Below are 11,524 nucleotides of genomic sequence, written 5' to 3' on the forward strand. Positions count from 1 at the left end.
TACCTTGCTCTCTTGCTCCTGGGAGAGTCATGTTTTGGTTAAAGGAAATCCTACTGCAGGTGATTCACTTGTTTGGTGTTCTTTACAGGATTCATATTCCTCAGGAGCTACCCAGTATGGAGGACATGTAAGCTCTTACTTTTAATATTTTATATGATATATTTGTTTTATAGGTATTTGACTCTTATTAAGTAGAAGATCTCAATTTATTATTTCAAGAAGGTTGACAGTGGTCTGTATTCTGCAGTAATAATGGGAATTCAAGGAAGACAAAAATACAGTTTATTCTGGGATAATTGCACACAAACAATCAAATAACAAAATACAGATCTCTTTGCTGCTCATCTCCATGAATTAGATATTCAAAAATAACCAATTTTCAATATTTTTCCAGGGGCCATCTTCTTATGGAGGCAGCCAGTACGGTGGACAGGTAAGCATTTAATAGTCCCTGCTCTTGTAGTTTTGACCTATGCAAAGCTGCAGTTTATTCACTGTCTCGCTGGCTGTCTATTTTAGCTTTAATTTAGTCTAAAGTCTTCTCAGTAAATCTTTCTCAGTAATGTTCTGGTGCCACTGTGATTAAACAAAACAAGTTCAGATAAAGATCATTATTTAAGACTAATAAAAAATAGAATGTGAAACACATGGTTGACTCAGCTCCTGAAATTTGCAGGACTAAAGGTCATGTATTTCTTAAATAAATAAGTACTTCATGAAGGTAACCAAAATTTTTAAAGTCTCATGAAATGATTCTATGAGTCTATGAAATTGGTGTAAAAAAGTTTCAGTTTCCTTTTTTGTTTATTTTCAGGGTTCACCATCCTCAGGAGGCAGCCAATATGGTGGACAGGTGAGAATTCTTCCCTTGTGGTGTTTACTGCTTCATCAGAGGCATTTGATAAATGTCTCTGTGTAAAAGAACATTTTAAGGAGATTGTGTTTTATTTTGGTGATTTTTCCCCCATGTTTTATCTAATTTTGGTAGGTATATAGTAGTTATAAATGTATGTGACACAAAGCCACAGAAGAGTTTTTAAGACAGAATTTCTGATGCATCCTGGTAAATGCAGATGATTCTTACCCAGTTGTGGTTCAATGCACTCACAGTTCTGCAGTGAAAGAAATTAGGTACTTCTCCCTCATGTGGAGCATGGTTCAAAGGAGTAGCATGACACACAGAGATCATTTAATTCTTTTTTGTTCAGGGTTCACCTTCTTCAGGAGGCAGCCAGTATGGAGGACAGGTGAGAATCTCCTCCTGTGTAGTTCTTATTCTAACAGGCAGTTCCTACGTCAAAACTTGTTACTTTTACATTGACTGAAAAAACATTCTGAGTGAACTCTGTTGATCTGCTATTAGATGATCAGGTATCTAAAATTTATCTGAAACAGTACAAGACCTATGCTTCTGTTGTATCACAGTAAATGCAGTTTTGGCCTTGTTTTACCCTCCAACCTGCCCTGCTGCTGTCAAGGTTTCTTAGCTCTATCAGTGAGGAGTGGCTGGAAGGAGATTTCATTCCTCCTCTACCTCACTTCCTTAAGCAAAATGCAGTATCAGAGGTGATGTCAGAGAAGCAGTGTATCTCAGAAGAGGGACAGGGCAGAAGATCAGGAGTTGCTAAGAGTTCCATGTCCTTGTGAAATGAAAGATGATGGATAAGGTTCCTAGTGCTGCCTGGTGGTATAGCCTCTAATATGGAGTGACATCCCCAACAAACTCATCCTGGGACTCAGAAAACATTTACTATCAGATTTATTGGAAAGGGGCTTAGAGGAGAAAGAGATTTTCAGTCCAAGTACAGTCTCAAAAAGCTACATATGTATCCTCATGTAAGAGCTCATGATCAATATTATGGAAGATTCGTATGTTAAGGACACTCCCTAATTTGCATAGAACACATAGAGCAGTAGTTTGAATGTCTATCTTCCTGTAATTTTTCACTGTGCAACAGAGAAAGAAAAAAGTCTTTCTTTAAAAAGCTCTTAAAGAAGCTTTTTGATTTGAGAAATAATTGGCACCTTTGCTTCAGGGTCCATATTTCCCAGGTGGCAGCCATTATGGAGGACAGGTGAGAACTGTTTTTCTATTTATGGATTGTTTTTTCCATCGTTCATCTTTCCATTTTTTGTGAAAAATAGAATACTTTGTAAAGGGGTAGCTTACAGCAAAACAGTGTTTAGGCAGAGCAGATGAATATATCACTTTCTGTTGAGTCAGCCCACTCTTGTAAGTAAAACATAGGAGGCTGCTGTGAGCACACAGTCCAGGGCAGCAGAGCTGCTCACACCTGCCTGACACTGACTTTGATTCAAACTTCATTGTCTAAACAGCAGCCACTGCAAAGGCCAGTGGCTTTCAGGATGGTTATAAATAAGTGTTTGCATTCCTATGACACTTAAATTCATAGAAGACAAATAAAAATGTGTTTTTCTGTGGCAGGTCATAAGTTAAATAATGTGCAACATATATAAATGCTTTCTCATTTCTTTAGGGTATGGCTTCCTCAGGAAGCAACCAGTACAGTGGACAGGTAAAACTTCTAACTTTCATAGTACCTGCAGTTTGGGTGCACAGCTAGGAAAACATTAGGAAAATGGGCCTGTATTTTTTGAAAAAAAGAACATTCTAAGAAAGAATGGCTTTAAGCCAGGCTAAGTGAGGATTGCTAAGTGTGGGTGTGACTGGTACGTCAGATCATGGTGTGAGCAAACGATACAGGGGCCTGTGGGACTGCATGGAAATGCTGCTTTAACAGGTCATGGTTTGAGAAGCCCATTTTTTGTTGTTATGTTTAAACAGAAGCAATTTCAAAGACTGAGCACTACAGAGAACAAGTGAGAATGTTACTCAGTAACACAGAAATAATTAGTCACTCATTTTTTCCAGGGCTTTTCTTCAGGAGTCAGACAGTCTGGTGGACAGGTATGTTCTTTCTTGGCACTGTTCAGTTCTGCTAGGGTCAGGCACTCACGAACTGCTTTGTGTAGCTTTCCTTCATGAGACCCTTTTCCCTTTACACATTTCATCCAGATTGAATGTGGAAAGTGAACCACTGATTAGTAAACCCCTGGCCACCTCCTGCTTAGTTTTATCAGAGTAGAAATTACCTAATAAGCCTCAACTGGAAGTCATCTTTAGTGTTTCCTATAACATCTGTAGCATGAGTTAGAAGGGACCCATCAGGACCACCGAGTCCAACTCCTGGCCCTATGCAGGACACCCCAAGAGTCACATCATGTGCCTGAGGGCATTGTCCAAATGCTTCTTGAACTCCGGCAGGCTTGGTGCTGTGACCACTTCCCTGGGGAAGTTCTGCGTGCTCTGGTCTCCACAGGGGAAAAAAAATAAAATCTGTATTACTATTCAGAATCTGCTACTCACCATTTTAGAGAGTAGGTTTTTACTGTAAATTTTAAATGAGAAATTAGAAAATTCTACTTAACAAATTGATGAGTAAGTGCACAGCTAGCCTGAAAAGGGCAGGGGAGGCAAAAAGAAACTACTTTTTAGATGGAGCTTCGGGAGTCTGTGAGCATGATTTCATAGTCCATTTGCTTAGAGTTAGCAGAATGTGAGTTTGATTTATGAATTCAGAGGCCTATTCCAGTCATAGACCCAGGAAAGTAAGTTTGGTTGTGTTTTGTACAGGGTGGGTGTGTGTGCCCCGGTGGAGGTCCAGTAAGTATTCTTTGTCTTTATGTATTTTTCATAGTATGTACACACACTGGAAAATTCCCAAGGAGCTACGTTTCTTTAAATAATTCTGTCTGTGAAATTCTATGATGTATGATGGAAGTTTTCTTCACATTATGCTGAATTGAACAATTTTGAACCTGCTGAGGACAAAAATATTAAGTGACTTGCAACTGCAGTACAGTATTCAAAACTACCTACTCAGTTTGTGAGAGAGGCCTGGGACTTTTCTAAGAATCTGTTTCCCAAACATCTCATTGGGTTTTGGACGTGTGTGTGTAACAGTGCTGCTCTTATGATCCTTATTAACAGCATGATTCAACTAGTGAAATTCAGATCTAAAATCATGTCCCCAAATGCTTTCAGACTGGAGCAGAGCAATGCATTTAAAAGCTAAAAATATTTCCATTTTTTCTGTCTAATTAGTATATTCCTTAAACCTTTGTAAATACTTTAAAAACAAACAAATAAATACCCACCCCCACATCTAAAAAACCCACTCCATTGTTTTGCTGAGATCAAGCTAATTTACTTCCAAGAGATAGTTCAGTGACCTCTATCCTCAGTATACTCAAAATTGCTTAGATGACTACTTCTCTTTCTCTGATTACATAATCAAGCAAAACCACATGCCCAAGTATACAACTCATGACATCCATGTAAATTCTGAGAATCAAAAGTGTCAAAAATAACCTAAAAATTAGAATTTATACAAAGAGAAATTATAATAATTATCACATATATATGTGATATATATTTATATATAAACATACATATTATACATATATATTATATATATAAACATAAAATACTTGACATACGAATCAGGATGAATAAAAACTAAATCCTTTACTTGTTTAATCAAAAGTATAGTAATAATCGGTGTAAATGACTTGATCACTGCAATTGGTCAATAAGTTCTCTTGATTCTCCTCTGTGACATTGAATTTAATAAAGCATAAACATTCCTATTTCTGTTGAACACAGGGCTCTTTCGGAGGAGCCAACTACCCTGGTGGACAGGTAGGCAGTTTGTCTTTAACATTTTCACAGATTAGTTCCTCAGGAACTATTCCTCAGGAATAAACATGGCTCAGTTGCCATATTTGCCCAGAACCCACCAAATATTGAGCTCAGTTTAGTCACAGAGATAGGGTCAATAATTGCAGAGGGGGCTCCTACTGAGCCGCTCTTGACATTCCAGTTATATCTTTCTATGAACTAGAGTCAAGATTTTACTGTGTAGTTACAGGAGCTTTCTTACCTCAAAAAATTACTGAAGAATCATTCACAGGGTTTTCATCTCACTGCCAAAACCACTAACACGATGTGTGGACAACTAGTCATTTGCCACTGCATTAATAACTGTGTCAAGTTTTCCCAGTTAATCGGTGTCAGGAGTATTGTTTATACTAGGCCCAGGATTTTTTTTTTTTGCCAGATGCTATTTAGAAAACTATTTATGAAAATTTCATGTTCTTTTTACAGGCTTCATCATATTCTGGAACCAATCAGTACGGTGGACAGGCAAGCACCTTTTCTTTGTTTTCAAGATCTTTTTCTACTTGCCACTTGCTAAATGACAAATCTGATGCAGTGCATATACTGGTGGTTTTTCAGAGAGAATCTTAAATATTTGAAAACAGGGACCATCTCTCAGTAACTGAAATGGAGTAGCACAAACAAACTTCAATTTAAAGAAATTCCACAGATCATAAAATAATAGTTGTTTTACTTCAGAATGTCTCTTATCTCAAGTGATAATTTTAATTAACCATTTTTATGTGTGAGTTTCACATTGCTATGACACCAGTTCAAAATATATTTTCTATGTTATTTTTCAATTATATTGAAGTTATCTTTTTTTTTTTTAATTTTGTTTAAATATTTGGAAAAATTTGGCACAAAACATACCAATAGATCTTGCTTTGAAAATACAGATTCTGGTGTGTTGCACCCAATAATAGTACTTTCCTCATCTGCAGCTGCAGTTCAAGTCTCTTACTGTAATCAGCTCCCTGAGTACCTTCTCTAGACTTAGTAGTTTGTAACTGATTCAGAAATCCTACTAGTGCAAGTAGCTGACAGATGTAATGGACAGCTGCCTAATAAGATGGAGCTTATTTTTCATTAGTATTATTGTGTTAGCAAAGTTTCACTCTGCTATACTAAAATGTAAGTTCTTTTCACTCTACTGGCAAGCAGCTGAGTTCAGTATCACTCTACAAAGAAGATAATCTCTTGTAGCATGGAGAGTATTTTTACAGCTGCTAATCAATTCTCCCACATCACTGATATGGAATAATAAGGATATTTTTACAATAATATACATGATGGTCTCTGAACACACCTGATGTAGCAGAAAATCACAAATAAAGTAGATTTATTTTTCTCTTGAAAGCCATATGTAAGACACTTTAGATCCACTTCATTATGTAACAGAACAGCCTTAGCAGGTGGTTGGTGACTGTTTGCCCAATTTAGTACTTTCAGCTGTTGAGGAACTTAGAGGCATTAAGTCAGAAGTCTTTCACTGCATCTTTTTAGATTAATATACTTTGCAGATTTTTACAGAGGTCTCCTGTTAAAAGTCATTCTGTGATGTTTCATTCTGCACAGAAAAAAAATAAAAGTAACTGCTATTAAATTCTCAAATTCTTTTCAATAGGGATCTTATCCCTCAGGAGGCAGCCAGTATGGTGGGCCGGTGAGTGTATTATCTTTCCATCCCATCCACTCCTAACTTTTTCCTAACGTACTTTCTAGATCAGGTCAGTTACTTGATGCTGAAAGATACCTTCATCTGGCCATTTTATAAAGCCTAAATAGTTGAGGCAACACCAATTGGTCATTTCAGCAAGGTGAATAAAAGATCTGGTTACAGTGGATTCCTGCTCTGTGTAAAACACTCCTTTGAATGCACTGTAACCACCAAACTGCATTTCATCACCCTGCTCTCTTGGTTCAAATTGCCACTGGGTTGGTGTGCTGTACAGAGCCGAAGTTTTAGGTACCTCATTTACTGTTTTTGTTCAAACAACATCCACATAAGTTTGTCCCAAGTACTGCACAAATTGTCTCAAGGCAGTGACAGAAGATTTCTCCTTCAATTAATAGATGTTGCATTGACTTCTTACAGGGCTCGTATTCTTCTGGAGGCAAACAACATGGTAAACCAGTAAGTAAAAAAAATTCAAATTTGTCTTTCTTTTTTCTTATACACCTGTTAAAAAATCTGTATCTAGTCAGTTATAGACCAGACAGTTTTCTGAGAATTACTTCAATATGCAAAGAGTTTCACATGATTTGGTCATCTGGGATAATCTCAACAAATGCAAACACAATATTTATTTTCACACAGTTCTGTTGTTTTGAGACAGCATTTTACTATGTAACTGAACTTGTAGTAATCACAGAACGAGATCACAGGATTTTATTTTTAATTTGTTTGTTTAACTAACTTCTGAACAGCTATTTCTGTTTAAATTCAAAATAATAATACACTTTGTCCTCAGGGCTCAGTTTTTCATTGATTTTAAATGCATTTGTCTTAAGTATTTCTGGTTTGCTTTGAAGAAAATACTTACTTTTTCTTTTTGAAGGCAATAATAGTTGCCATTTAACTGTGCATATTTTCAACTTCTCACATGTCAGACTACTGTTTTTGCTGTGTAATTTGGACCTTGCTCTTGCCCTTCAATGGCAGCAGATACCAATAAGCACACACAATGTTTTAGCTTATGTCTTATAGAAAAGAAGGTGTACCTGTTATTAAAAAGTGGGCATAAATGTTACATTTTCTAAGACATGAATCATAAAGCTGAGACACTTCGTGTCCTGTATTTGATGGCATTTCTGAAGGAGTCAATGCTTGTAACATTTCCTGTTGGCAATGCCGTTCAAATGAGCAGAGCCACTTTCCCAGAAAGCTGAATAGGATGTTTTATTTTTCTAAATCAATTATTTTTAGAGTTACCTTTCTTATTAGAGCTTTCTTCAAATAGAGGCTGTAGAATGAATGACTCTAACATTTACATTTTTTGTTGGTGGTGTCTTTTTTTTCCCCAAAATGTAAACATAGATTGATACCAGGTGAATTAATGTTTCATTAGACCTTATTATTTTTTCCATTCCATGTATTAAACACATCACTACAAAACAGTTCTTTCTTCTTGAGAACATTATATCAAAACCTCCAATTCATCATTTGAAAGAATACTTGTAACAAAAAGATGTTAGATATTTGTATCTCAGATAAGGTTTTCCCTGTGATTTTTAGAGGACTGGACACGAGACAGAGTTCACTCTCTTGTAGTCCTTTATTCCAGACAGTGAGAATATATAAGTGCAAATAGACTTAGAGTCAAAAACAGGTATCTTTTTTCAGGGTTCATCTTCCTCAGGAGGCAGTCATCAAGGAAAGCCAGTAAGGATATCCTTCTTTCAGTATTCTGCAACAAAGTTAGAAATGTGGATACTGGTTTTTAAAATAGATAACAGTAATGAGGGCGAAATTTAAAATTATGTTACAATGGTAAATGTCTGGAAAAAAAAATTACCAAAAAAATTTGGAATACTTGTGTTCAAACTTGAACCTTAGGATTAGGCAGCATTTATTCCTTCCATAGCAAAGGTTTGACATACTCTGTTACTTACTCATAGGAATATGTTTGGATCATTCTAATAAGAATTTATTTATGTATTTAAATATCAGGGTAACTGTTTCAGTTTAAAACTCTGTAGCTCAGTCAATGGCACACTGCTTTGACACATTCCTCTGAAACTGTTGATGGAATAAAGAGGACATAGCTGTGCTTACTTGAGACCATTCAATTAAAATAGGGGGGGAAAGTGCAACAAAAATGGCAAAATCAAAGTCAATATCAAAAGTAATACTATCCAGGGCATTTTCCAGACTGCTGTGTGCTCTTTGGACACTGTTCACTTGGAGTTTCATACTACAAAATTAAATGGTTCATAATTATTTTACAGGGTGGCTCTAGCTCAGGAAGCATTTATTCTGGAAAACAGGTAAGAATACTTTCATCACAGGAGCTTCATCTTCTTTTCTTAGTAAACAAAGAAACCTGGGTGGTAGGTAGAGCAATTTTGGGATGATTTGGTCTTAAGAGAACGTTCTGTGTAAGTTCCATTTGTATTAGAGCATATTTAAAGAAACCACTGTGGAAAATATGACCTCAGCCTGGGAAAGCAATTTCAGTGTCAGTTATATTTTAAATCTAAATCAGTCTTGTTTCAGATTTCAGTTAGGGGCCTTGTTACATTTTTCTGTCCTCTGTTTTTTACATTCCTGTTCTCTGTGTAGATTTTATAGGCTATGCTCAGTTAATCCTTCACTTTATTTTTTTTTTTTTTTTTAAATAAGCTAGATTCTTGAGTTTTTCACTGGCTGGTTACCTGGTTTCACACTTCTTTTTTTTTGTTTGTTTTCAGTACTCATCACTTTTTTAATATCCTCTTTCAAATATAGAGATGGAAAGCTCTGTATCAAATATAATAATGGAATGAGAGGAAAAATAGACTTTTGCCTTTCCATCAATTTTAGCTGGAATTTTCAGATGTAACATGAGACAGAGGATGTAACTAAAACTATTTGCTTTATCAATGCAAAGCCATTTTCCTCTTGAACAAATTAAACCCATGCTGTGGGTTAATGTATTCAAAACTTGTTGATCACAGGCAAAAACTTTGTTCAAAACCATTGAGTGGGAACACTTGTAGATTTATTTGTTTGTTTGTTTATTTTCAGCAGTCACCTTCCTCTGGAGGCAGTCAAGTGGTAAGCACTTTTCCTCTTTGTAGTTTCTACTGGTTTCTTCCCATACCTATCACAGAAAACTGAAAGTGTTGTTTATACTGTGAGGTATTTGAATAACCCTTTGAGAAGACATATGCAACATAATAAATGGGAATAGTATCAACAAAAATGAAGAGAAGAGGGACCACACAGGTGTTTTCCACGTTTGTCCCTGCCTATCACTTGAAAACCGAACACCTGCTGATTTACGGGCACTATGGATGTGACACATGGTCTTTTGAACGTCAGAAATGTCTACATAATAGAAGGGGCTAATAGGAAAAGATTCCTCTGAAACTTTCTATGCTTTTATAATAGTGATAAACAGAACTATTTTGAAATGGGGTTATCAAATGTCTTGCTTTTTTTTTTTTTACAGAGCTCTGCTGGGAAACATTCCACTCCCCTACTCCTGATGTTATTCAGTGTTTTGAGTGCCTTTGCTCTCTCTGCTGCTACATCGAAATGGTCTATATGAACTTCTGAAGAGCTGCTTGACAACCTAAACACTGATTATATTCCACATTATTAGATTAATTACTTAATGTAAGAAAAAAAATACCCTTAAGTCAAATTGTCAGATGCTACTTGGCTGTTATGTTGCATGTCTAGCTGATATGTCATGCCTCTCATTAGTTTACCTCTGGCTTTAGTCATTAGTAGATATCATTAGTTTTGTCAGTGTTTTAGGCATCATTTTAAGAGAGCATATTGTACCCTACCTATATGATTTATTTTTATTTCCAATAGGGAAAGCAATGAACTGACTGCCTGAAATGATTGGCGTGACAAATTAGAAAGTATTTGGTTATTCACCAAAGCGGACGAGGTCAAATAAATCGTTGTGTATGTGAGCTGAGCACTATGCCTGGTTCTGATCACATAAAATAAGGCAAACACAAACATCTGATAAGCAGTTCTCCATGGGACAGAATGGAAGATGCTAAACTAGGCTCAGAGTATTGGTTTTAGTCTATTGTAATCAGATGCGAGTTCAATATGGAGAATTGCAAAGCAAAAAAAAGTACTCTATGGGACTGAAATTTTGGGGGGTTAACTAAAGTTTATTCATTAAAAAAGTGTTACAGCTCAGAGCAAAGAAATGCCGAACTCTGTTCAAACCAATGGCAGATACCTAGAGATCTGTAGAGAGGAATAGGAGGCAAATATAACCCAGATTAGGCTGATAGTCTAAAGCTACTGAGAACCAACGCCTTTTCCCTTGTGAAGGAATGGAAAATTATTAAATTAATAAACCTGACAAGATCTTGGCTCCTTTTTTTTGAAGTATTTAGTCTAACCTGTGATATCTGAAATATCTGACATTTTAATTTCAAGAATGATGCTGACATCTGCAAGCAGGTACAGTCAGTGCGGCCACTGAAAGACCATGGCCCATTTTTGAGTTCAGGAGCAGTTCCACGCCTTGCAGCAAACTCTTTGGGAGCTGCCAGAGCCCTCTACTTGGTGTTAACAAAGTGCATTCTCCTGAAGCATACTTCTAATTAATGTCTTATTGAACACATACCTACTATTAAAACTACCTTAAATAGTAGTGTGCTTGTCTCCCAGGGTTTACTGCTGTAATTGGTGGGACGGATTTCCATTCCAGTTCCGCGGGGCCAGGATTTCACCTGGTTTTGATGTGCTATGCTGTCGTTTGCCAGCCATTGGGACATCAACCCCTAATTTAAGCATAAAGTTTTGCCTAAATATGATCTTCAAAATTTGGTGGTCCATTCGTTCCTTTGCCCAGCGCAGTGCCCTTCTCCGTGTCAGGCCCGCGCTGCACCCGCGCCAGCCCTGCCGCTGTCACCCACCCGGCTGGGGTGTCACACCAGTGACACGCGGGTCACAAGTGCCCCTTCAAGCTGCCGGCAGGACCCGGCCCGCGGGGCGCTCGCTGGGAGGTGGCCGGGGCTCCATCCCAGGCTCAGCCCCCCAGCCCCGCGCTGCTCAGCCATGCCCTGCCCGGGGCCCGGCTCAGCCCGGCTCGGCTCGGCTCG

The 11,524-nt window shown here is 37.3% G+C and overlaps 1 long non-coding RNA gene across 1 annotated transcript; it reads left to right on the forward strand.

The window, feature by feature from the left end:
* The first annotated feature begins 401 nt into the window (after nt 1–401).
* LOC126635856 (uncharacterized) lies at nt 402–3,680 on the forward strand. The gene is made up of 5 exons (XR_007627813.1): nt 402–433; nt 815–853; nt 2,037–2,075; nt 2,894–2,929; nt 3,656–3,680. It is a non-coding gene; the product is annotated as an uncharacterized LOC126635856 (long non-coding RNA).
* The last annotated feature ends 7,844 nt before the right edge of the window (nt 3,681–11,524 follow it).

The sequence above is a fragment of the Myiozetetes cayanensis genome, unplaced genomic scaffold, assembly GCF_022539395.1.
Source record: "Myiozetetes cayanensis isolate MyiCay16 unplaced genomic scaffold, myiCay2020 scf12, whole genome shotgun sequence".
Taxonomy (NCBI): domain Eukaryota; kingdom Metazoa; phylum Chordata; class Aves; order Passeriformes; family Tyrannidae; genus Myiozetetes; species Myiozetetes cayanensis.